The sequence below is a fragment of the Podarcis raffonei genome, chromosome 18 (genome assembly GCF_027172205.1).
Source record: "Podarcis raffonei isolate rPodRaf1 chromosome 18, rPodRaf1.pri, whole genome shotgun sequence".
Classification (NCBI taxonomy): domain Eukaryota; kingdom Metazoa; phylum Chordata; class Lepidosauria; order Squamata; family Lacertidae; genus Podarcis; species Podarcis raffonei.
Window position 1 is genome coordinate 4,665,032 of NC_070619.1, and position 23,479 is coordinate 4,688,510.

Below are 23,479 nucleotides of genomic sequence, written 5' to 3' on the forward strand. Positions count from 1 at the left end.
ATCAAATAACAAACCCGGACAGCTTCTCTAAATCAGGGACTTCCCTGGGAAATAGGGACATTTGGAGGGTCTGTTAGACTAGAGCTGGCATAGTCAAACTCCGGCCCTCCAGATGTTTGGGACTACACTTCCCGTCATCCCTGACCACTGGTCCTGTTAGCGAGGGATGATGGGAATTGCCATAGCTGTCAACGTTTCCCCTTTTTTAAGGGAAATCCCCTTATTCTGAATAGGATTCTTCGCAAGAAAAGGGAAAAGTTGACAGCTATGTACCTCGGAAGCCGTTCCGGAAGTCCGTTCGACTTTGGAAATGTTCGGAAACCATAGCGCGGCTTCCAATCGGCTGCAGGAAGCTTCTGCAGCCAATCAGAACTCATGGAACCCGCATCAGACGTTTGGGTTCCAAAGAACATTCGCAAACCGGAACAATCACTTCCCGGTTTGTGGCTTTCGGGAGCCAAAACGTCCGACTCGCAAGGTGTTCGGGATCCAAGGTGCGACTATTTGCACAGGTACCTCAGGTTAAGTACTTAATTCGTTCCGGAGGTCTGTACTTAACCTGAAACAGTTCTTAACCTGAAGCACCACTTTAGCTAATGGGGCCTCCTGCTGCTGCCGTGCTGCCGGAGCACGATTTCAGTTCTCATCCTGAAGCAAAGTTCTTAACCTGAGGTAATATTTCTGGGTTAGAGGAGTCTGTAACCTGAAGCGTATGTAACCCGAGGCACCACTGTATTTCACTTCCTTTTATTGTTCTGCGTATTGCTTCCTTTCTTGGCCACGCAAGAAACACCTCTGCGTTTGGCACCTGGTGCTGAACGCCTCTTGGTGTCGGTTCTGCGACTCTCTTGAACCCGGCTGTTTCCTCCATCCTTCCTCCCTCTCTCCCCCTGCAGTCGCACTGGCTGGTAGGAGCAGTACTCTGAAATGGAGAGCCTCAGGCGTGGAGCAGATATCTTGCTTTGCAGCTGAGAAGCAGCGGAGGCAAAAGGAGGCGGTTTTCACTGGAGCCGAAATAAAGAAGTGTGAGCGTGCACGAGAGAGAGGAGGGGAGCTTTCCTGACTGCTGTTTTTAAAAGCAAGCTTGGCTGTTCTGGAGAGATGCAATCATGGACTCCTCTTTGGGGAAGCACCAGCAATGGCACGCTTCTCATTTGCGCTATTTCCACACGTGCGTGTGCATGCTGATGGTGGTGCACGATACCGAACCCCGAGGGGAGGTAAAAAACCCAAAAAACCAAGAGGAGGGAAGCCTGCGCTGTGCGTAATTGGGAGATGGGGGTGGAAGGGAAGGAGGCTGGGAGTGGATGGGCGGGCGGGCGAGCGAGCATCTCTGGGCTCTCTTCCTGCAAAGAGAGAGCCGATGCGTTTGCAACCCCCCCGGGGGGAAACGGGCACGAGGCGCAGAATTGATGCTTTTAAGAAACAAACCATATATATATGCACACACACACACACACACACACTGGAGACAGAAGGAAATGGAAGAGGGAAATTGACGAATGGATTCTTCCACCATATTCTTCCGAGAGGCAACTGGCCCAGTTTCCTAAGGACTCTGAGGCAGGCAGGGCGCCCCCCCATCTCGGCTGAGCCCCCCCTCCCCTTCCCCAGAGCAGTGTGGGGACATAGGGGTGGGAGGGACCGAAGCCTCCAGGAATGCGGAGCGTGAGGAAGGGAGAGGACAGAGCCGGCCTCCTTCGGACGGTTCTTGTATACAATCCAGACGTTTCGTAGGTATCTGGCATCTGTCATTATGGGGCCTGGAGTAAGTGAGGGGTTGTTTTGCGGGGGGGAGCTGAGGTTCGCAGAAGGTGGCTACCTCCCCCTGCTCCGCTTGGCTGCGGGAAGAAGATGGAATTTAGCAAAACAAGAAGAACGTGAGAAGGAGCCAACAGCCCATCTAGCCAACAGTGGCCAGCCAGATGCCTGTGGAAAACCAGTGAGCAGGATTTGGCCGCAAGAGGACTCCCATTTCTTGTGGGGTTGCCAGCAACTGGCCTTCAGAAGCATTCCTGCTTCCTGCTAGCCATTTGTGACTGGTAGCCATCAACAGCCCTCCCCTCGTTTAGTCGTTTAGTCGTGTCCGACTCTTCGTGACCCCCTGGACCAGAGCACGCCAGGCACTCCTGTCTTCCACTGCCTCCCACAGTTTGGTCAAACTCATGCTGGTAGCTTTGAGAACACTGCCCCACCATCTCGTCCTCTGTCGTCCCCTTCTCCTTGTGCCCTCCATCTTTCCCAACATCAGGGTCTTTTCCAGGGAGTCTTCTCATGAGGTGGCCAAAGTCTTGGAGCCTCAGCTTCAGGATCTGTCCTTCCAGTGAGCACTCAGGGCTGATTTCCTTCAGAATGGAAATCTGTTAGTTTGTCCAATTCTCTTTTAAAGCCATCTGAGTTGGCTATTGCTGGCAGTGTTAGAAACTCGGATACACAAGTTTTTAGCATGGCTTTTGCCTTGTTGTTTTTATTTAACCAAAGTGGGTGGAATGCTTTAATCTTGCCCTTTTAAAAAACAGGTTTTGTCTTTCTAGGTTTTGTTTCTCTTTTTTACGCTGGTTTTAATGTATGTCCTTGCTTATACAGTGGCACCTCAGGTTAAGTACTTAATTCGTTCCAGAGGTCCGTTCTTAACCTGAACTGTTCTTAACCTGAAGCACCACTTTAGCTAATGGGGCCTCCTGCTGCCGCTGCGCTGCCAGAGCACGATTTCTGTTCTCATCCTGAAGCAAAGTTTTTAACCTGAAGCATTATTTCTGGGTTAGTGGAGTCTGTAACCTGAAGCGTATGTAACCCGAGGTACCACTGTACTGTAAGTTGCTTTGAGTTGCCTTGGTGAAAAAGCAACTAATACAGTCATACCTTGGAAGTCGGAACAGCTTAGTTCCCAAACATTTTGGCTCCCAAACGCTGCAAACCCAGAAGCGAGTGTTTCGGTTTGCGAACTATTTTTGGAAGCCGAATGTCCTACAGAGCTTCTGCGGCTTCCGATTGGCTGCAGGAGCTTCCTGCAGCCAATCAGAAGCTGCGCTTTGGTTTTCTAACGTTTTGGAAGTTGAATTGGATTCCGTTCGGCTTCCAAGGTCCGACTGTAATAATAATTTGTCTATTTGATTGCTGCACTGGGCATCTTTTGGGAGGAAGGTTGGGGCAAATATCCAATTATAAATACACAACCCAGCATGCCTTTGATGCCATACAGGCAACTCAAACCAGTGTAACCAGCCTGGCAAGTCAAATATGATTGGCCTGTGCGCTTTTTAAAAAGTACAGTGGTACCTCTGGTTGCAAACGGGATCCGTTCCGGAGGCCCGTTCACAACATAAGCAGAATGCAACCTGCGTCTGCGTGGGTTGCGATTCGCCGCTTCTGCGCATGTGCGTCACGTCACTTTGCATGTCTGCGCATGCGTGAGCGGCAAAGCCCGGAAGTAACCCTTTCCGGTACTTGCGGGTCACCACGGGACGCAACCTGCAAACGCTCAACCTGAAGCAAATGTAACATGAGTTATGACTGTATTTTTAGTGGGCCGTTCTGTTAAGTGGATGCACACACATACACACCAGTTGGCCCCCTCGATTGAAGACCCTCAAAATTACCGTATTTTTCGCACCATAGGACGCTCCGTCCCATAGGACGCACCTAGTTTTTTTGGGGGGAAATAAAGGGAAAAATTTTTCCCTTTATTTCCCCCCCAAAAGCAGGTCAGGGAAACCGAACCAGGTCGAGGAACAGCGGGATGGTGGCGCTGCGCCTCCCTGCTGTCCCCCGAGCTTGTGGGGCTGGCTGATGTATGCCCGGCGCGAGGGGCGCTCTGATTCAGGGCGCCCTGCCCGCCGGGCGGCAGGCTGCTATCCACAGCTTGGGGAGCCTTGCGGGGAACTCCTGCAGGGCTCCCCACGCTGCGGATGTCTGCCCGGCGCGAGGGGCGCTCTGCTTCAGGGTGCCCATCGCGCCGGGCAGCAGGCTGCTATCCGCAGCGTGGGGAGCCCTGCGGGGAACTCCTGCAAGGCTCCCCACGCTGCGGATGTGTTCCCGAAGCGCCGGGCGCTCTGCTTTCAGGGCGCCCGACGCTCTGGGAAGCAGGCTACCATCCGCAGCCTAGACACGGCTAGCGGAGCGCTGCGCTAATCCCAAAGCTTGGGGCGTGCGGAGCTCAGCGCGCCCCAAGCTTCTGGGTGCCGGCAAGGTCTCCGCTAGCTGTGGGAGAGCCGCGCGGCTCTCCCACGGCTAGCAGAGCGCTGCACTAATCCCGAAGCTTGGGGCGCGCTGAGCTCCACACGCCCCAAGCTTCGGGATTTATGCAGCACTCCGCTAGCCGTGGGAGAGCTGGATCTCCCACGGCTAGCGGATAGCTTCCTGAAGCCTGGAGAGCGAGAGGGGTCGGTGAGCACCGACCCCTCTCGCTCTCCAGGCTTCAGCGAAAGCCTGCATTTGCTCCATAGGACGCACACACATTTCCCCTTGCTTTTTAGGAGGGAAAAAGTGCGTCCTATGGTGCGAAAAATACGGTATTCCCCTTTCTTATTTTCTGAGGTTTCTCCAGGTGTTGCTCACACCCGCTTCTCAGCAAAGGCCTAGCAACCTTGAGGGTTCTCTTTTTAAAACGCACGCTAGCCTTCTGAGGTGGGGAACGGGACCCCCGTTCTAGGAAGCGGGCTGCACGCTTGTGTGGTGGAGTTGCGAGACACGACAACTGGGACTCTGCCTCGGCTCTCGACCGCAATCTTGCAGCGGCGGCGCTGAAAGAAAAATCCCTTTTTGTCGCCCCAAAGAGTGAAATGCCGCATGGAAGCCGAGCCAGGGACCTTAATGAGTGCTGCCCGCCGCTCCTCCTGAGGACTAATTAATCCTGTTTTTTGCTCGCCTGGGCCTGCGAGGGGGGAATGGGCTGTTGCATCAGGCTCGCCGGCAATTCTCCAGGCGCTTGGTTTCCTATTTCAGCTGCTCCGGGGGGAGACGGGAACCCCACCCTGAGGCAAACCCCACAGAGGCCAGATACTGTCGGCCAGTTATCTTTGCAGCTTTAGCTAGAAGCGTGCTTTGCTGTGCGGAAGGAGGGGGGCTGGGGACCCTGAAGTTCTGCTGGAGAAGAGAGCAGAGAAGTCGTTTCGCTGCTCCGACAGGCAGCAGCTGCGGTTACTCACACCAGGCGTGAGCAGAGAGCTGGACTTAATTTGCTGTGTGCCTCTGCGTGCGGGGAGAGGCATTTGAGGCAATCTCCGTTGCTTTTTTCTCTTTTTGCTTTTCCTTTCTCAGACCACTCACAAAAACACGCACCCCAGACCTTGGCTGGGCTCGTTTCAATTGCATAACGGCAAATTCAGGGCTGCGCAGTGAAAAGCTGGCTTTCGGTAGGTCTTCCGCCACAAATGCGCTCCCTTCGAAAAGTCGGGTGCCTTGGTTTTGCAATAAGGAAAGTGTGGGCTTAACGCTTTGGTGCAGCGTCATAAGCTTGTCGGGGTGGAAGGGTTCCCGGGGGTCATCTAGTCCAACCCCCTGCGATGCAGGAATCACAGCTTAAGCATCCGTGAGAGATGGCCCCCAAGCTCTGTTTAAGAGCTTCACCATCTTCCACGGGTGTCCGTTCCACGGTCAAACAGCTCTTACCATCAGAAATGTTGAACCAGAATCTTGTTTCTTGTCATTTGAATCCATGTGGTGGTTTGTGGGCCGGTTAAATGACCCCTGTATGCCTCTTGTGGCCCACGGACCTTAGTTTGCTGGCCCCTGCTTTAGATATTTGAAGCTGGTTCTCCTATCACCTTTCTATCCTCTCCAAACGAAACACACTCAGCTCCTTCAAACGTTCCTCATCAGGCTTGGTTTCCGGACCCTTCGCCATCTTGGTTGCCCTCCTCTGCACACCTTCCAGCTTGTCAACTTCCTTCTTAAATTGTGCGGCCCAGAACTGGGCGTAGGACTCCAGTTGGCGGTCTCTCCAAAGTTAGAATAGAGAGGGACTATGACTTCCCATGGTTTTCCTGGTAGTGATGTATGGAAGTGAGAGCTGGACCATCAAGAAGGCTGATCGCCGAAGAATGGATGCTTTTTGAATTCTGGTGCTGGAGGAGACTCTTGAGAGTCCGATGGACTGCAAGAAGATCAAACCTCTCCATTCTGAAGGAAACCAGCCCTGAGTGTTCACTGGAAGGACAGATCCTGAAGCTGAGGCTCCAAGATTTTGGCCACCTCATGAGAAGAGAAGACTCCCTGGAAAAGACCCTGATGCTGGGAAAGATGGAGGGCACAAGGAGAAGGGGACGACAGAGGACGAGATGGTTGGACAGTGTTCTCGAAGCTACAAACATGAGTCTGACCAAACTGCGGGAGGCGGTGGAAGACAGGAGGGCCTGGCGTGCTCTGGTCCAGGGGGTCACGAAGAGTCGGACACAACTAAACGACTAAACAACAACAAAATGACTTCCCTTGATCTGCACACAAGATTTCTGCTGATGTAGAGTAACTTCCCTTTAACACAAATTGGAGTGAATGGTTTAATAAATAGCTGCCATCTGCTAACCTCCAGGGGTCAGCAGACTTTTTCATCAGGGGGCCGGTCCACTGTCCCTCAGACCTCAGAGATGAGCCCAGCTAGTGAAGAGGCCCTCCTGCTGCGACAAGCTCCCCCGATCTCGCAGAACCAGGCAAGGTGTGAAAAGGGCGGTGGAGAGGTTGGCTGCATGAAGGCGCCGTCTCAGATTGCTTGGGGGAAAGCACTGGAGAAGAGGAGACTTAGGCAGCTGTGGGGAGACCTTCAGCCCCCATAGCTGCCTCATTGTGGCAAGACCTACCAGGAAGAGTTGCTGCGCTCACTAGGCCTGGCTTCCTGAGCTGCTTGTTTCTTTGAATAAAGAACTAACTTCCCTGACACTCTGCGAGTTATTACCTCCCAACCACCCCTGACAAGTGCCACACAAGCAATGCTTAGTTTGCGGCCATTTTGCTGCTTTCAAATCAGCTTGCTGGAGATCTGGCTTTGACGCTGGTCCTCCCCCCCCCCCCCCAATTTGGCCTGTAGCTCCTTCGGTTTGTCGCTGGTGCAAACTGGCCCTTAGGGTGTGCATCTTCGCATCATCCGAAATATGGATTGGGTAAGCGGTCCTCTCTCTTTTTGCAGAGAGGGCTTTTAGCAGATGACGTCGGCGATGGCTTTTATTCCAGGGGAAAGGACGGAGCGGGACCCAGCGGCGAGTCTCTTGGCAGCCGGCCGTGGACAAAATGTCCGGGACTCTGGGCTGACCTGCCTGTTTATATAGGGCTGGCAGCCAATCGGGAAGAGTCTGGGCAGGAGCCAATCAGGAAACTTCCCCTGGGGTGGCAGCATTTGTTAAGCATCTACTCCAGGTTGGGGGGGGGGCTGCTGGTGCCTGGACCTAAAGGGACCTGGGCCCAGCTCTTAGGGGAGCCAGCAAATTCCCCCCTCCCCCAAAGAAAGACCCTCTTGAGCTGTGTGCTTGCTTGGCTGAACATTTTCTGTCTGGGGGCAGATAAACTCTGGGACATTGCATATGTGGGCCTGCCAAGAATGGCACTTTTCTGGCAAGGGGAGAGGAGCGTATTAAATAAACATGCTTCAGCGCTTAACCATTGTGTGTGTGTGTTTTTGTTTTGCTGCTCTGGTAGCAGGTTTTATTAAATTTAAATAAGTGTTCAGATAACAGGCACTGCTGGGGAATAGTTTTCAGTGCCGAGTCCCGTCCCCCGTCTTCCTCCCTCCTCTTTTCAGATGATGGTTTCCCCAGCATAATTACTAATTTGAAAACCAAATGTAGAGGCTTATCATTCTGCGTGGTTTTTCTGCCTCTCTTTTTTGGGGGGAAAAGAAAGAAGCCTGTAGCTATCTAGATTCCACAGAAAACTAGTTGAAATCCCATTTTTGGAAAGGGGCTCACCCCACGGGAATATAGGGTTCAATATATAGTGCTTGATACAGCTTTTGGGAAAGTCAGTTTGGAATATAAAGGGTTGGCTTTTAGCTCAGGCTCTGGATAAGCTTCAAGGCATGTTTTTTTTTAGGTTAAAAGGGGTTGCATAGAAGCTCAGGGCAGGTCTTTCAGCTTTCAGTTCGGTTCACAACCAGTTGAAAAGTAGTTTCGTTTTTCTGAAGATAGAGTGCTAAGTTACAACTTAAAACTACAGGGTAAAAAGGTAAAGGGACCCCTGACCATTAGGTCCAGTCGTGACCGACTCTGGGGTTGCAGCGCTCATCTCGTTTTATTGGCCGAGGGAGCCGGCGTACAGCTTCCGGGTCATGTGGCCAGCAGGACTAAGCCGCTTCTGGCGAACCAGAGCAGGGCACGGAAACGCCGTTTACCTTCCTGCTGGAGTGGTACCTATTTATCTACTTGCACTTTGACGTGCTTTCGAACTGCTAGGTTGGCAGGAGCAGGGACTGAGCAATGGGAGCTCACCCCGTTGCGGGGATTCGAACCGCCAACCTTCTGATCGGCAAGCCCTAGGCTCTGTGGTTTAACCCACAGTGCCACCCACGTCCCTACAGGGTAGCTTGAGGTTTAAAAAGCCTCGGTTACATGTAGGCCTAGTTTAAAGTTATTAAGCGAAAGGGCATAAGTCTCGGTGGAGGTCGATAGTTTTTGGCTTTTAGTTTGGTAGAAAACCAGGTTAAACATCTAGAATCAGGGGAAAAAGCTTTCACAGGAAATCCCAGAGGGGCTTCGAATTTCCACGGTTTCCTCTTAATCCGTACCTAATCAGCACCTGTTGCCCACCCCTCTGACGAAAAAATACCCGTTCTCAAAACTGTCTGGTTTCAAATTCCTACTGACTGGAATTGGGCAAGCTCAGCACCTGAACCAGGTGCCCTTGCATTTGTGAGACAGGGAGCCTGCTGACGTCTGCAGGTGGGACAACTTAGGTGGGGCTATGAATTTAGCCAAAGGGGTCAAAGCCCTAGATGAGGAAAGTGTTTGTCTGGTGCCTCAAATTAGCCCATAGATGGAAATCTTAGAGTTGTAGAGGGTTCTGAGGATCAACTAGTGCCAGGCATGGCCAAACTTGGCCCTCCAGATGTTCTGGGACTACAATTCCCATCATCCCTGACCACTGGTCCTGTTAGCTAGGGATGATGGGAGTTGTAGTCCCAAAACAGCTGGAGGGCCAAGTTTGGACATGCCTGATAGTCCAACCCTCTGCAATGCAGGAATCTCAACTAAAACATCTGCTTTAAAAGCTCCCATGAAGGTCCACCATCTTGGAACTGCTCTTCTTGTCAGAAAGTTCTTCCTGATGTTGAGCCGGGAATCTCCTTTCGTGCCATTTGAATCCATTAGTTTGGGTCCTGCCCTCGGAAGCAGGAGAGGAAAAAAGCTTTGTTCCATCTTCCATGGGGAAACCCTTTAGATATTTGAAGATGGCTTTCGTATCTCCTCTGTCTCCACCTTACCAGGCTGAACATACCCAGCTCCTTCAACTGTTCCTCATATGGCTTAGTTTCCAGACCCTTGATAATCCTGGTTCCCCTCCTCTGGACACTTTCCAGCTTTCACACCGTGTAAAAATTCCACAGAGGGTGTCTGTCTGATTCTCGGCATTCAGAATGGGAAAAATTAAAAAAAAATAAAATTAAAAGGTCTCAAATAGGTGGGGAAGAGAAATAACTTTTATAAAAAGTTTTTTTTTTTGCTAAGAAAAAGTTTTTTTAAGCTTTCTTCCTGGGGAATTAATTATATCCTACTTTTTTCTCCCCAGTATAGTAGCGAAGAAAAAATTCTTAATAAATTTCATAACTTGGGCTCGATTGCTGAGATAAACGGATCTGATGAACCTTTATGCAACTATTGTAAGCCTAGTAACGCCGCTCGGCTTAATTAAAAAAAAAAATGGAGATAAGCGCAAGTGCAGGGGGTTGAAAGTACAGTGGGTTTCCTGGTGCTTTTAACGGTGCTGCCTGCCGCTCGGATGCTCAGAGAATTGGGAGCGATCTCCAGAGGTCATGCAGTCCAGCCCCCTCCTCAGTGCCAGTTACAGTGGGTATGGCCTGGGGCCAAATTGGGGTCCCCAGTTCAGTCCGCGAGGTAATCCTTGCAAACTGTGCCCTGCACCTGCCCCACACGGGATATCCTATGTGAACGTCGGGCGTGGGGCAGTGACCCATATGTCTACAAGGGGAGGTCAAGGAGGTTAAAGTGAGCTCCTTTGCAGAAATGGGGGTGGGGGGGTGGGAAAGCTCTGTTTGAACAGAGATTTCAATGAAACCTTCGACAGGTAGGTGAGGACGACCCACCAGCCAGTCACCACAGGGCTGCTAATGTCGCAGGAGACAGAATCGGGATTCAAGATGACTTTCAAAGATTGGAGAACTGGGCCCAAGCTAACAAAATGAATTTCAGTAGGGACAAATGGAAGGTTCTGCACTTAGAACCGGCTGCGCAAATATAGGATGGGGGACACCTGGCTTACTAGCAGTACCTGTGAAAAGGATCTAGGGGTCTTGGTGGACCACAAGCTGAACATGAGCCCACAGTGTGATGTAGCAGCAAAAAAGCTAATGCTATTCTAGGCTGCATCAACAGAAGTACAGTGGTACCTCCGGTTACGAACAGGATCCATTTCGGAGGCCCGTCTGTATCCCAAAATCTGTGTAACCGGAGGAGCCTGTTCTGCGCATGTGCGCAGCGCCGCAGAGTTCCGGGTTTGCCACGTGCACAACCCGAAAGTTATGTTACCCGAGGGTCCACTGTATAGTGTCCAGATCAAGGGAAGTCATAAAGGTAAAGGGACCCCTGACCGTTAGGTCCAGTCGTGGCCGGCTCTGGGGTTGCGGCGCTCATCTCACTTTATTGGCCGAGGGAGCCGGCGTACAGCTTCCGGGTCATGTGGCCAGCAGGACTAAGCCGCTTCTGGTGAACCAGAGCAGCGCTTTGGTTTCTGAACGTTTTGGAAGTCGACCGGACATCCGAGGTACCACTTAATAAAATTTTAGTTGTGCAAAATAAAATGAAAGGGAAAAGGTGCAAAGAAAAAACAGAATGAAAAGTGGAATACGTAAAAATAAATAAGAGATATACTGTAGCAGACTAAACTTCCACACATTATTATATGATTATTGATAACCAAGTGTCAATATATTTATCCAGACGAAGTTTGCGCCTATAAGCAATCCGTATGTTGTGAGTTCTGTCATGTCTTCAGTCCATTGATTAAAGAGTACCATATCTTTTGCTATTCTCATTGATGTTTTACTGAAAGATTTCCATTTATAAAGGAATACTGTGATAAAAGGAAAAGAGAGAAGAACGTGGAAAAAGAGGGGGAAAGAGATAGTGTAATGCATTTAGTAAAGTCGATTTCATTGCTATAGATTATTATATAGATATAAGCGATATTATTATCCTAATAATATATGGTTACTATTAACTCACTACATTCTGCATAAACCTTTTTCCAGATATCAATATATTTGTCCAAACAAATTCTACGTCCGTAGGCAATCGGTTCGTACATTGCAAATGTTCCCAGGCTGTCAATCCATTGATTAAAGGGAATCGCGTCGAAAGAGGACCTTGTCTTTATTCTTCCAGTTCATAAATGCAACCCTTTTGGCCGCAGTTAGGGTGCGTAGAAACCCATTTTCGTAAAGTCAGACTTCTTTCATTAGCAGCTAGATTCGATTATTGCAACACACTGTGGAAATACTTCGGAAATGCTACTGGCTGGAAAACGCCCCTTGCCAGCTTTGCCTGGTAAAAAAAGCCACAGCTGTTTGTGGACCGGGACAGCCAATAATAATAATAATAATAATAATAATAATAATTTATTTTTTATACCCCGCCCATCTGGCTGAGTTTCGCCAGCCACTCTGGGCGGCTCCCAATCAAGTGTTAAAAACAATACAGCATTAAATATTAAAAACTTCCCTAAGCAGGGCTGCCTTCAGATGTCTTTTAAAAAGAAGATAGCTGCTTATGTCCTTAACATCTGAAGGGAGGGCGTTCCACAGGGTGGGCACCACCACCGAGAAGGCCCTCTGCCTGGTTCCCTGTAAATTGGCTTCTCGCAATGAGGGAACCGCCAGAAGGCCCTTGGCACTGGACCTCAGTGTCCGGGTAGAACGATGGGGGTGGAGACGCTCCTTCAGATATACAGGACCGAGGCCGTTCAGGGCTTTCAAGGTCAGCACCAACACTTTGAATTGTGTTTGGAAACGTACAGGGAGCCAATGTAGGTCTTTCAGGACCAGTGTTATATGGTCTCGGCAGCCGCTCCCAGTCCCCAGTCTAGCTGCTGCATTCTGGATTAATTGCAGTTTCCGAGTCACCTTCAAAGGTAGCCCCACAGAGAGCGCATTGCAGTAGTCCAAGCGGGAGATAACTAGAGCATGCACCACTCTGGCGAGACAGTCTGTGGGCAGGGAGGGTCTCATCCTGCGCACCAGATGGAGCTGGTAGACAGCCTAGTCTCTTTAACTCAATGCATTGGTGGCCTGCAGGCTGGATTACTGCAATGCACCTTCGTTCAAACCCACAAGGACTAGAAACTTGGACTAAGGGAGAGACTGTCTGAAACCCTGCAGAGCTCCTGCCAGCCCACACTGGCAATACTGATCTAGATAGGCCAGGAACCTGACTCTGTATAAGACACCGTTCTATGCTCCTGTTCCAACCTGTCCTTTAGTCACACAAACATGAGCACTGGAGTCTTGCATTTATTTCTTTAAAAGGAAAGGTCGAAAGCTTACGGGTCGAGAACTTGCCTGGAGTCAATAGGTTCCGGGTTCAGCCCCCTGAGGGGCATCACGTAGGACTGGGAGAGAGCCCTGCCTTAAAATCTAAAGTGCTGTTACCTGTCAGAGAAGACCGTACTGACCTAGATCAGCCCATGGTCTGGACAGATGCTAACAGTCAGTGCATGCAGCAGTGGGTTTGATGGGCCAGAACGACCTGTGTAGGACAGCTTTCTCTACTAATAATGTTTGGAATGCTTGAAAGAGAATATACCGTATTTTTTGCTCTATAAGACTCACTTTTCCCCTCCTAAAAAGTAAGGGGAAATGTGTGTGCGTCTTATGGAGCGAATGCAGGCTGCGCAGCTATCCCAGAAGCCAGAACAGCAAGAGGGATTGCTGCTTTCACTGCGCAGCGATCCCTCTTGCTGTTCTGGCTTCTGAGATTCAGAATATTTTTTTCTTGTTTTCCTCCTCCAAAAACGAGGTGCGTCTTGTGGTTTGGTGCGTCTTATAGAGCGAAAAATAAAGTAATTGTGTGTGTGTGTGTGTGTGTGTGTGTGTGTGGTTAAAACAGCGATGCAGAAATGTTTGTGGACCTGGGCATCTGCCAGGGAGCAAATTGCTGCGAGCACCATGTGTTTTTGAGCACCTTGCCGTTCTTTTCAAGCAGAGGGTGGCCAACCTTCCCGCCACCACCCCACAAGCGGCTGCCACGCGCCACCATGCCGTTGGGAACTGTAGTTCATGCTGTTGGGAACTGTAGTTCTGGATGGCGCCAGGTTGCGGGGAGCTGACAGAGCGAGTCGGGCAGACTTGAGGGAGAGGATTGGAAAGCAAGAGTTTCTCTCTCTCTCTCTTTGAGTAGGGTGGGGTGCACAAAACGATCGGAACGGCGATATTCCCGAAAAGGTTCCCCAGGATCATGTCTGTTCGTCCCCCGCTGCCCTGGACCCATTCTCTCCTCTTTCTTGCGTAACCTCTGACCCTCCCCTGGAATGAGGTTGCAGCAAAGCTAGGATCATCTGCTTTTAATCTGGTCTGAGCGAGGTGGAAATCAGCCCAGCTCCCTGCCTGGATTCACTGCATTAGGGAAGCAGATTGTGTGACTTAAGGGGGCACCAGAAATAAATAGCTGGGTCGATGTTGCCTGAATCGGTGTGGGGCTCTCGGGCCGCTGGCTGGGTGTGGAGGCGCATCCCTCTCCTGTCTGTCTGTCTGTCTGTCTACAGAAAGGTAGCCGTGTTGGTCTGCCATAGTCAAAACAAAAAATTTTTTTCCTTCCAGTAGCACCTTAAAGACCAACTAAGTTAGTTCTTGGTATGAGCTTTCGTGTGCATACTAGTGTATCTGAAGAAGTGTGCATGCACACGAAAGCTCATACCAAGAACTAACTTAGTTGGTCTTTAAGGTGCTACTGGAAGGAAAAAATTTTTTTGTTTTGTCTGTCTGTCTGTCTGTCTGTCAGTCTCTTGCTCTCTTGCGCACACTTTGGTTTGCTGGGCTCTTGTCTTTAAGGGACTAAGGCATGGGTAGGCAAACTAAGGCCTGGGGGCCGGATCCGGCCCAATCGCCTTCTCAATCCGGCCCACGGACGGTCCGGGAATCGGCGTGTTTTTACATGAGTAGAATGTGCCCTTTTATTTAAAACGCATCTCTGGGTTCTTTGTGGGGCATAGGAATTCATTCATTTGTTTTTACCAAAATATAGTCCAGCCCCCCCATAAGGTCTAAGGGACAGTGGACCGGCCCCTTGCTGAAAAAGTTTGCTGACCCCTGGACTAAGTGTTAAGGCAAAGGTAAAGGGACCCCTGACCATTAGGTCCAGTTGTGGCCGACTCTGGGGTTGCGGCGCTCATCTCGCTTTATTGGCCGAGAGAGCCGGCGTTCAGCTTCCGGGTCATGTGGCCAGCAGGACTAAGCGAACCAGAGCAGCGCACCGAAACGCCGTTTACCTTCCTGCTGGAGTGGTACCTATTTATCTACTTGCACTTTGATGTGCTTTTGAACTGCTAGGTTGGGAGGAGCAGGGACCGAACAACGGGAGCTCACCCCGTTGCGGGGATTCGAACCGCCGACCTTCTGATCAGCAAGTCCTAGGCTCTGTGGTTTAACCCACAGCGCCACCCGCGTCCCACGGACTAAGTGTTAGAAACTCCTTAAACCTGGGATACGGTTGCCACAATGGAGTGTCTAAGCGCCTTTTGTGATGGGATATTGATGATGACGATGATCGTTTCATTTCACTTTATATTTTAAAGAAACAATCTCAAAGCGTGAACCCTTGTGCACTCCTTGAAGAAAATGGTGGGAGATAAACGCGATAAATAAGCCCTTCTGCTGACCTGCGTAAGAAAGCTAGAGGGGCCAGCCAGTTGGGGAATTCCGAACACTGTCCTTCACCCACCCCATTTGACCAGCTGTCCTGATCAACCTGTGCTGCGTTTGCAAGGTCTCAACTGCTATGCATAGAATTGGAGGGTACCCCAGCGGTCATCTAGTCCAACCCCTCTGCATTGCACAAATCAAATCAAAGGGCACTTCTGTGGCAGAGCAGCTGCTCTGTGTTCAGAAGGCTCCAGGTTCGCATGCACCCCCCTGCTGCATGTCCAGAGAGGCATGTTGGGCGGGAAGGAAGACCCCTGTCTGAAACTCTGATAGCCACTGCCGGTCATTGCAGGCAGAAGTGAGCTGGGGGGGGGGAGGGAAAGGGCCTTTACTCCTTGGTAGAACACCTGCCTTGCATGCAGAAGGTTCCCATCTTTGATCCCTGGCTTCTCCAGTTAAGTTTGGGAGAGGCTCCTGCCAGGAATCCTGGGGAGCTGCTGCCAGTCAGTGTGGCCAGTCCTGAGCTTAGATGGACCAGTGCTCTAAGTTGGCATAAGGGCCCATCCGTGTCCTGCGCTTTCCTGGTCCAGTGGCAGAGTGCTTCTTCTTTTTCTTCTTTTCCCCTTCCACTTTCAGGAATTCGGGTTTTCCGTGGCTTGCTGCCTGCTCCAATTCAGCAGTAAATAGCAGGTTTTCGCAGGGAAAATTCTGGGGCCACCCCCCCCCCCGATACGGCACTTTAAAGTGCAGACACAAAAGGAATCTGAATGAGCTTCCTGTGTTCCAGTGTATTTTAAACCAGCTCCTTATTCAGAGTCAAGGGGACTAGAACAGGGGTCAGAAAACTTTTCCATCAGGGGGCCGCTCCACTGTCCCACAGACCTTGTGGGGGGCCGGACTATATTTTTTTGGGGGAGGGGAGAACAAATTCCTATGCCCCACAAATAACCCAGAGATGCATTTTTTTAACAAAGCACACATTTGACTCATGTAAAAACACCAGGCAGGCCCCACAAAGAACCCAGAGGTGCATTTTAAATAAAAGGACACATTCTACTCGTGTAAAAACATGCTGATTCCCGGACCGTCCGCGGGCCGGATTGAGAAGGTGATTGGGCCGGATCCAGCCCCCGGTCCTTAGTTTGCCTACCCATGGACTAGAAACTTGTTTCCCATCTCCCTAGAGCGTAGCCGCTAACTTTCAAAGTTGGGACCCGGAAGATTGCCTCCTTCCATATCATCGTCTGCTTGTCTTCTGACCTGCTGACAGAGATCCCTGCCTGGGTGCCTCCCTAATCTGAGGTTGACGGTGAAAAGAAGGGATCTTCCCCTAGGTGGTGCCCCAGCTGCGGAATCTCCTCCCCAGAGAGATCTGCCTGGTACCTGGTTTCTAATCTTCCTGGAGCCAGACAGCCCCCTGAGACTTCGGCCGTTCAGGGTGTGGGTGTGTTTTTGTGTGTGGCTGTTATCAGCTGTTTCTGCTTTTGATATCGCTGCACTTCTCTTTTTTTTGCTGATTGGGTTTTTCTTGTGCTTTCTGCATCCGTCTGAGTTGCCTCGGCTGTGGGCCTGCAGTTGGGGCGCGAATCTGGCTCAGTATTGATCTGGTTCAGCCGACCACTGTTCTCACAGTGCCAGCCATGCAGTCTTCGAAATTGTTGTTGTTGTTTAGTCGTGTCCGATTCTTCGTGACCCCCTGGACCAGAGCACGCCAGGGACTCCTATCTTCCACTGCCTCCCGCAGTTTGGTCAAACTCATGCTGGTAGCTTCGAGAACACTGTCCCACCATCTCGTCCTCTGTCGTCCCCTTCTCCTTGCGGCCTCCATCTTTCCCAACATCAGGGGCTTTTCCAGGGAGTCTTCTCTTCTCATGAGGTGGCCAAAGTACTGGAGCCTCAGCTTCAGGATCTGTCCTTCCTGTGAGCACTCAGGGCTGATTTCCTTCAGAATGGAGAGGTTTGATCTTCTTGCAGTCCATGGGACTCTCAAGAGTCGCCTCCAGCACCAGAATTCAAAAGCATCCATTCTTCGGCGATCAGCCTTCTTTATGGTCCAGCTCTCACTTCCATACATCACTACTGGGAAACCATAGCTTTTACTATACGGACCTTTGTCAGCAAGGTGATGTCTCTCTACTTTTTAAGATGCTTTTTGCACCTGGCTACCTTCCATTTGTGGCCAAGCGAAGATGCCTGGGCACTAGAAGGCATCTTCTCCACCCGGAGGCGCATGCCAGGGGATCATTGGATCTTGACCGTCTTCACACACATCCTGTAGATTTCTATCCGTTATATTTTATCTGTACAATCGGAATGAATCTCAGGAACCAAAATGCTTTTTCTGTGCAGCCTTGAGCAGGAGCATTGAACAGCGTTATAATTAATTGTTATTGCTTTTCTTCACTTCCCCCACTGCCCTGCTCACAGCTGTGGAGAATATTCTTATGTTATGAATGGTCCACGTCCCCATTGATAAAAAGAGGCCGACGTATATGTGAAGCCTCCCTGTAACTTTGCTTTTTACGTCCTCAAAGCTCTTAAACCTAGCTCAAGGTTGTCCTCTGAACTAGCCAGATGTTTAACTGCGAGATAAATAGGTACTGCTCCGGTGGGAAGGTAAACAGCATTTCCGTGCGCTGCTCTGATTCGCCAGAAGCGGCATAGTCATGCTGGCCACATGACCCGGAAGGTGTACGCCGGCTCCCTCGGCCAATAAAGCGAGATGAGCGCAGCAACCCCAGAGTCAGCCACGACTGGACCTAATGGTCAGGGGTCCCTTTACATTTTTAATCACAGCCTGTCATTTGGAAAATGAGATTTTTGAGCTTTCTTTCCGCCCCCAAATGGCAACTAGACATTCCGTTTTGGCGACTACCCTTGGTTCATGGAGCCATTTGGCACCTGGGCACGAGAGCCCCCTCCACTCTCGTGGTTTCAAGTGTTCAGAAAATCATGGCTCCCTCTGAGCACAGCCAGCACACTCCCAAATGGCAATGTGAAGATCCGTCACATGTGACTTCAGCCGGGAGAGACAGGAGTACGAAACTCCAGTATTCTCCAAGAGCCTGGGCAGTTGTACACATCATTTTTTCCGCTGGACTGCTAAACAGGCTTGCTTTGTCTCTGCAACTTCGACCCCCCGGTAACCTCCTAGCAGAGAAATAACCAAATTGCAGGGTGTTTTTGTGTTGGGTCTTTTGAGGTCCTCTAGTCTCCTGCTCTGAATTCCTGCAGCCAGAGTGTCCGCAACAGGAGGGGGCTGCCAACTTCTGCTTTGAAGATCTCCGGGGAAGCAGATCACCTCTCAAGGGAGCCGGATCCAGCGTCAAAGCAGCTCTTTACTGTTAAGACATCACCCCTGGTGTTTAGCCAAAATCTGCCCCTCTGAACATGGTGGCTCTGTTTGGCTCACCGCTGAAGCAGATCCAGTCTCCAGGTGTGCCACACTGATAAGTGTGGCAGGAAGATTCAAGCACATGCAAATAAACATTTAAATATTTCAGTGTAGTATAGTATAGTATAGTATAGTATAGTATAGTATAGTATAGTATAGTATAGTATAGTATAGCATAGCATAGCATAGCATAGCATAGTATAGCATCAATGTACTGTGGTACCTCGGGTTAAGAACTTAATTTGTTCCGGAGGTTGTTCTTAACCTGAAACTGTTCTTAACCTGAAACACCACTTTAGCTAATGGGGCCTCCTGCCGCCACACAATTTCCGTTCTCATCCTGAGGTAAAGTTCTTAACCCGAGGCACTATTTCTGGGTTAGCAGAGTCCGTAATCTGAAGCGTCTGTAACCTGAAGCATCTGTAACCCGAGGTACCACTGTAATTCGTTTTATTTGCAGAATACTGATAGATACCCTTTCAAGACGGGGGCAAGTGCATCAAGCGAAACGGAGGACAATCCTAGCTGTTGTTTATAATTACATTGAGGGAATTATTCCTCTGCATTGTTTTATACTTTCCGGGTGTCCCACAATCATAAAGCAGTTGTGTTCTAGGAATTGTTTCAGTTTGTTTTCTAATGCATTTCTTACCAATAAAGAAATCTGGTGTGGCTCGAGCAAATTTTTTGTTCCAAAAGTGTGACCCAAAGAAAAGAGTTTGAGAACCACTGAACTAGGCCCGGGGGGGGGGATCTGTGGCCTTCCAGACCAGCGCCAGAAATTCCCCAGGCGCCAGGCGCGTTTTGAGACCGGTGCAGGTCCAGTTGCGACCATGTAGGACGCCGGTGGCGCTGTGGGTTAAACCACTGAGCCTAGGACTTGCCGATCAGAAGGTCGGTGGTTCGAATCCCCGCGACGGGGTGAGCTCCCGTTGCTCAGTCCCTGCCCCTGCCAACTTAGCAGTTCGAAAGCAAGTCAAAGTGCAAATAGATAAATAGGTACCGTTCTGGCGGGAAGGTAAACAGCGTTTCCGTGCGCTGCTCTGGTTCGCCAGAAGTGGCATAGTCCTGCTGGCCACATGACCCGGAAGCTGTACGCCGGCTCCCTTGGCCAGTAAAGCGAGATGAACGCCGCAACCCCAGAGTTGTAGCCCAGTGAGGTGCAGTGGTTAAGAGACCAGAGCAGGGGTCGGCAATCCGCGGCTCCGGAGCCGCATGTGGCTCTTTTACACCTTTGCCGCGGCTCCGGGGCAGATACTAGCGAGGGGAGGAGGCGCATTGTGCGCCCCGACACTCTCCACTGTGGCGGGCGCTGTACTGGCTGTGACGTCGCATGGGGGCAGTGCGTGCGTTAGTCACGCACCGTCCCGACGTCACCTTCCCGCCCGCCCGCCCGCTACATTGTAAGGGGCATGTACGCTGGTCACTGCATTGAAAGGGGGCATGTACGCTGGTCACTGTTTTGAAGGGGAGTGAAGAACACACACACACAAAAAGGTAACTTCTTAATTTAACGTTTATTTCTATGAGGAGGAGTAATTCTGAGGGGTCAAACAAAGAAATAATAAAAAAGTGACAAAAAAGTTATTTTTAAAATGACGAGTTTTGCGGCTCCCAGTTTTTTTTTTCTTCGGAAACGGGTCCAAGTGGCTTTTTGTCTTAAAGGTTGCAGACCCCTGGACCAGAGTGACACAGGTTTGAAACATCCCTCAGCCTCTGGTGATCTGCAGCCTGGCACACAGTTTGACCTACACTACAGGGGTGTTGTGAGGGTAAAATTGTAGGGGCAGGGAGCAGCTATGTACCCCACCCTAAGCCTGGGCAGAGGACAGTGACCAAACGCACAGTGAGAAGATGGCCAAGGCAACCCCTTGGCTTACTAAACGCTGCAGGGTTTGCTTCTGTTATCATAGGGCTTAGAAGTATGAGATGATTCTGCTCCAAAAGGCCGTTTGATCCGTTTTTTGTTTTTTATTGAAAGCAATGCCAACAAACAGCGTATCGAAGGAGCGTGGGATAAATACAAATGCCAGCGTTTTATCTACAGCCCCTGTAGCCTTGGGAAAAAATGCGGCTTGGGGGCGAACTTGGAAATCTTAGCCACTTCAGACAGCTGTGGTGCAGAAAAACTTAACATTCCTTCTACGCTTCAGAAGATTCCCTTTGAAGCTTTATATGTTCCCCTCTCTCTCTCTGTATGTGTTTGTCTGGAGGGGACAAACATTTGTGTCCCCCAAATTTCGCCCTCACTTTCCTGGGTTAAAAACTGCAGAGATTCTCTTTTTTTATAATATTTTTTTTATTAATTTTAACATATAAATTATAAAATGTACCACAAAACTTATCACTTATACAGTCTTTTTAGACTTCCATCAGCACCTCTGATGATCCACCGTTTTAACCACTTCTTACGCATTTCTTAACTTTATATTGCCTTTACATCTCTTAACAAATCCTCCTCCCCCTTGTCCATTTTTACAATACTTCGAATAATACTCCTCACCAAACTTCTTGCAACCCTACAAACGTCGTCTGTTCTTCACAATTACTTTTCAAATAGTCAGTAAATTTACTCCAGTCTTCCAAGAATTTCTGGTCCCACCGGTTTTGAATCCTTCCTGTTTGTTGTTGTTGTTTAGTCGTTTAGTGGTGTCCGCCTCTTCGTGACCGCATGGACCAGAGCACGCCAGGCCCTCCTGTCTTCCACTGCCTCCCGCAGTTTGGTCAAACTCATACTGGTAACCTTGAAAACACTATCCAACCATCTCGTCCTCTGTCGTCCCCTTCTCCTTGCGCCCTCCATCTTTCCCAACATCAGGGTCTTTTCCAAGGAGTCTTCTCTTCTCATGAGGTGGCCAAAGTCTTGGAGCCTCAGCTTCAGGATCTGTCCTTCCAGTGAGCACTCAGGGCTGATTTCCTTAAGAATGGATGCGTTTGATCTTCTTGCAGTCCACGGGACTCTCAAGAGTCTTCTCCAGCACCATAATTCAAAAGCATCAATTCTTCGGCGATCAGCCTTCTTTATGGTCCAGCTCTCACTTCCAGACATCACTACTGGGAAAACCATGGCTTTAACTATACGGACCTTTGTTGTCAAGGTGACGTCTCTACTTCTCAAGATGCTATCTAGGCCTGTCATTGCCCTTCTCCCAAGAAGCAGGCGTCTTTTAATTTCGTGGCTGCTGTCACCATCTGCAGTGATCATGGAGCCCAAGAAAGTGAAATCTCTCACTGCCTCCATTTCTTCCCCTTCTATTTGCCAGGAGGTGATGGGACCAGTGGCCATGATCTTCGTTTTTTTGATGTTGAGCTTCAGACCATATTTTGCGCTCTCCTCTTTCACCCTCATTAAAAGGTTCTTTAATTCCTCCTCACTTTCTGCCATCAAGGTTGTGTCATCTGCATATCTGAGCTTGTTGATATTTCTTCCGGCAATCTTAATTCCAGTTTGGGATTCATCCAGCCCAGCCTTTCGCATGATGTATTCTGCATATAAATTAAATAAGCAGGGAGACAATATACAGCCTTGTCATACTCCTTTCCCAATTTTGAACCAATCAGTTGTTCCATATCCAGTTCTAACTGTAGCTTCTTTTCCCACATAGAGAAGTTTATCTAATTCTGCATAGTCCATTAACTTTATCCTCCATTCTTCAATCGACGGTAACTCTTCTTGCTCTGCAGAGATTTTCAACTCTCGCGGCCCGATCCAGGCTTCACCAATCCAGGCAGCGCTTTTAAGCTCTTTTGGGTGGGAATTTGTTTCGTAAAAGTCAACAAGACTCTATTTGTATAGTCCCATTGTGATCCACCGCATAGCTCTGCGAGGCAGGCTCAGCGGAGAGATGTGGCGTGCAGCATGCGTTAACCAGTCACTGGATTCGAACTTGGGTCTTGCTCGTTTCAGGTAGACGCTATCCTGGGTGGGGGGGTGGCCTTTAGGGGTCGGGGGTCCAGCTTTGTCCCCCACCCCACCCTAAGGCAGTTTGAAAGCTGTACAGGTCTTCTCATTTTGGAAATTGCAACCTGGGGAAACCCAGCCAGATGGGCGGGGTATAAATAATAAAGTATTATTATTATTATTATTATTATTATTATTATTAACCTTAATATGCCAATAGTTCTAGCATGAAACTGCAGGCCACCAGAGGGTGGTTCTCACCAGATGTTGCTGGACCACAGTTCCCATCCCAACATCTGGAGAACATCACGTTGACCAGATGAGAGATGCACAATTGCATCTAAGGTGCCTGTTGTTGCTGCTGTTGTGGTTGTTTTGTTTTTGTTTTTATAAAAAACCGGGGCTTCCTGCATCTAATTCTGAAGCCCCAACAAAAACATATTTTAGGTTGTTAGATTTAATGTGCTACATTTATGTCCCATGCTTCTGTGCTCTGGGAGGGAAACAGCTCTGAACTTGGCCTCAGAAGTGAGTTTTCCACACCCTCTGGGCATACGAGAGCCAGCGGTTAGTGTGTGTTGGGCTAGGACAGGCTTCCTCAACCTCGGCCCTCCAGATGTTTTTGGCCTACAACTCCCATGATCCCTAGCTAGCAGGACCAGCGGTCAGGGATGATGGGAATTGTAGTCCCAAAACATCTGGAGGGCCGAGGTTGAGGAAGCCTGGGCTAGGACCTGGGAGATCAGGGTTCGAATTCCCACTCGGCTGTGAAGCTTGCTGGGTGTGGGGCCCAGCCCCTCTCATCTTAGCTGTTGTTGTGAGGGTAAAATGGGGAGTAGAGGAAAACAACGTAAAAAGCAGGCAATGAAAGAGTCCGGCGGCATCTTAAAATAGGAGCAAAATTGTTATAGAGCAAGTTTTGCTGGCACGACTACGTAGGCCACAAAAGTGGGGGCCGGGGGACAGTGAATTTGCTAACTCTTAAGGTGCTGTGACGCTCCTTTGTGTGGTGTTGGGTGGTTTTCACCTCTGCAAAAAGGCCCGCGAGAGTGTGCCTGGGCATGCGCAGAGGGCAGCCCCTTCCCCTCTGACCAGCCGGGGCCCCTTCTGTGAGTAAGAGCTGTTTGACTGCAGACCTGACTCCCAGGAGACGTGGCGAGACTTCTTCTCC

General features: G+C 50.0%; 1 protein-coding gene across 1 annotated transcript in view; it reads left to right on the top strand.

Moving 5' to 3' along the window:
- The window catches only part of PTPRS (protein tyrosine phosphatase receptor type S), a 322,165-nt gene that overhangs the window by 35,054 nt on the left and 263,632 nt on the right, over positions 1 to 23,479 (top strand). The window lies entirely within an intron of this gene.